Genomic DNA, 4,027 nt, shown 5'->3' on the forward strand with positions numbered 1-4,027 from the left:
TTTTTTAAATGAATGCTTTGAAAATCAACCCATGAGTCAAAAATCTAACATCTTTCTCCTTGCTTTTATCGGATTTGTTATTTTCTCTCATCGCAAAAAATGTATAAACCCCTCAATTGCATATGTTGCCAAACAAGTTTGCACTGGCATGGGTTATGTTAATTCAGTTTTGGCCGAAACATTTTTGTCCCTTAACCGTTTTAAACAAAATGAGGAGAAGGTCATGCGGGCCGCCTCAGAAATTTTACAAATTTGATTTTTATCCCACTTAAGAGAATTCGGGCACCTCATGTAGCTTTTTGAAATTGATGACCTTATGCACCCAATACAAAGATGAGGTCTTAAAAAGCAATTCCCCTCATAAGGAGTACTATTACTAGATAAACTTTTTGAAAGATCCCGATCCTAAAGCATTCTTATAGCACGCTAAATGGTTCCGTGAAGGCGAGGCTCGTTATGCTCACAAGTTTCACAACCCTGTTCCACTACTTGACTTATCTGGCGCCACTTCTTACTACCTCTACCGGGTAGCCCGCCAGTACAGAGCCCTTCACGAGATCCCGCCGCCTCTCAAGACGGATCTATTTTGAGTCCGATTCACTCACTAAAACTATACTACATCAGTGAAATTCGTGCCATCCAGAATGCATAGATCGAGTGTGAGTTTGAGAATATCAGTGTACCCAGAAGACTGAACGGGCAAGAAGGGATTCACCATGCCTCTTTGTTCTACATTCTCCATCATCAAATTCTAGCAGCTCTACAACCAAAGGTCCTAGATTTGGCTAACAAGCCCAATCGCCAAGCTCGGTTCGATCATCTTAAAAGGACTATGGGGATGAAGGATATGATTATCACGGAGCTTGCCCGTGAAATAAGCGACTCCGAGAGACTGTGGCTTCCCCATCGTATATAGAATGAGTGTTCGGGAAAGACACCATTTTTGTTAAAAGCTTATATCATATAAATTCCTATTGTTTGTGTTTAGAATTTTTTGTTTTCTAGTTTTAAATATTTAGGGTTTATACTGATGTTAATATAAGTCGGATCACTTTTTAATATATAAATAAAAGAAATTATACTTTAATAACACCACCATGGCCTTAGCCTGGTGGTATCCGGGGAGTGAGCGGTCCAAGGTGACTAGGGTTCGAACCCCAGGGACACCATTGTAATGAAAATAAATAAAAATATTTTTGCTTCTCTTATTTATTTATTTTTTGCAAATAAAGAAAATACGTGATAAATAAATATAATACTAGACTAAATCATGAATTAATTCTTTATGAGGCCTTATACTCATTCATTTCAACGTCTTCATAGGTAGTTACGAATTAAATGGCCGAAGAAGACGTGCCAATCCGTCTCAATAATATGGAAAACGAAATGAAGATGATTTTCAATGCACTTGAAAATCTCACCAAGCAGGTAAAATCTATCAATGGCAAGCTCACCCCCACCCCTGCATCAATTGAGGTGATGTTACCGCCATAATCTACTAGAAAAGAAAAAACCTATGCTAGCGATAGCAAAATGCCCTTACTAGAGGACGACCCGCTTCCACTTGCCATCAAGAAGACTGAACTTGCAAGTGCACCATGACAGAGCATGACAAGCGCCTCGCGAAGGTCAAGGAGATGTTGAAGCAATTGCAGGACCCGCAACATGCTGTCCCACTTGACCTGTCTATATACAAAAGGGTCAAGGTGCTAGAAAAATTCAAAATGCCAGAATTCGAAAAATATAATGACACTTCGTGCCCTAGGCACCACTTGCACATGTATTATGTGCGAATGACCCAGTATGTCGATAATAAGCTTCTCATGATCTAGACCTTTCGAGCATGCTTGACAGGGCCAGCTTTGACATGGTATATGTCGAAAGATCTAGATGCCTTCAAATCCTGGGATGATGTCGCTGACGCATTTCTCAAACAGTATCAGTTCAACCTCGACGTCACATTTTCTTGTGACAACCTCGAACGCACTGAGAAGAAGAAGAATAATAAGTCTGTCAAAGAATATGCCACCCAATGGAAGAACTTGACTGCCCAGGTCACCCCAGAGCTTACTGACCATGAATAAATGAAGCTGTTCATTAAGTCTCTCCCGTATGAATACAAACATCGCTTGGTTGTTGCCACTGCTGAGTCCCTTAATCGACTTATTTCAGCAGGTGAACAAATTGAGATGGGATTACGCGACAGATTGTTCACAGAACCTACCTCCATAAGCAAGAGACTCAGCACAAGGAAGGAGAACGAGCCCTGACAGAGGGGAACATCACATACACCCATACCGTTCATCCTCCTCCGACAATTCAAGTGAGTGGTGAGCAGCAGCCGGCCTCAAGTAGCCAGCCCCTAAAGCGATATAAGAAAAGGCAGTTCAATCCACTACCCGGATCTCTTTCCCAGGTCCTTACCATACTTCGCAAGAATATTTTGCTCTCCACCGAGCCGAAGCGGCCCAATTCAGAGAGCTTCTCAAACTACGATCCGTCTAAGAAATATGACTATCAAATTGGTGAGGTAGGACATTCGACGAACGATTATTATACCTCAAGCATCGAGTACAGAATCTGCTGGACACCAAGGCCTTCTTGTTTCAAACGTCCAAGCCAAATGTCCAGAATAACCCGTTACCAGAGCATGAAAATAAAATTAATGCCATATTCAGTTTCGACGTAGGTCGAATCAAGAACGTAAGGGTATACACCACTGACATTTATAACGGTCAAGTGAAAGCAGGATACTATCCTACTAACGAGGTACTGCCCCCGATCCTGATGAAGAAAAGAGTTGCCAAGATGGCGCAAGCAAGCCTGATTGCGTATGCCGACCATACCGGCATAGTGGCCACCATCTCCCAGGTTATCATTAACTGGGATGAAAATCTTTCAACATTGAATGCCGAAACCAGTAAATTCATCCCCCCACTCGTGAGCAAGCCTTTAGCTGATAACCCATATGACGAGGAGGAACTGACGATTGAAGTTCCCTTAACTGAGGAGCACATAATGATCGAGATACATCAACCTTATCAATACGATAATGATAAGACAGTCCCATGGTCCTACGAATTGGATATTGACCTAGTCACAAGGTCAGGACGAACATATGCCCAAGCTGATGCGCAGCCTTCGAAACCGATTACCAACGAAGAAGCCAAGGAATTTCTGGCCATCATCAAAGCTAGTGAATACAACGTCGTGGATCAACTGCGCAAGTCGCACGCCCAAATTTCTTTGCTAGAACTACTTTAAACATCCGTGAAGCATCAGAAATCTCTTATGAAAGTGCTTAACGAAGTAAACGTCCCCGAAACGATTGAGCATGACAAGTTAGAGGAATTTGTAGAGTCCAACCTGTTGAAAGATCAGATATATTCTCGAACGATGAATTCCCTGCTGAGGGTAAATGGCATACCAAGGGTCTCTACATCTCTGTTAAATATAGAAACTCTCATGTGGCTCAAGTCTTGATCGACAATGGGTCTGCTTTGAATATTTACCCGTTGGCAACCTTACGCCGTCTCAATATAGACCCGTCCAAGCTCCGTGCCTCCAAAACATTCGTCCGAGCATTTGATAGGATGAAGAAAGACACTGCTGGTGAGATCGACCTTAATGTCCAGATTGGCCCAACCGTGTCCAGCATTCTGTTTCGGATAATGGACATCCCACCACGTTAAACTTTTTGCTAGGCCGTCCTTGGATTCACTCTGCTGGAGCTGTGCCTTCAAATCTTCACCAAAATATGAAGTTTGTAGCCCAGGAAAAGCTAGTTACAGTCCTCAGTGAAGAAGACCACCGAATCTATCAAGAAACTGCCATCCCATATGTCGAACCAAATGACAAGATGAAATCCAGTTATCAGTCTATCGAGCTCGTGTCAACCGTGCACGGATATCGAGAAGCTTCTCCCTTTATCCCTGATATATCAAAAACCGCAATCATGGTAGGAAAGGTTATGGTAGGGAATGTCTTCGCCCCAGGTCGAGGACTCGGCAGAGGAGGCCGGGGTATT

This window comes from Syzygium oleosum, unplaced genomic scaffold (assembly GCF_021117445.2).
Source record: "Syzygium oleosum isolate NSW1041296 unplaced genomic scaffold, Sole_v2.1 Sole_v2.04, whole genome shotgun sequence".
Lineage (NCBI taxonomy): Eukaryota > Viridiplantae > Streptophyta > Magnoliopsida > Myrtales > Myrtaceae > Syzygium > Syzygium oleosum.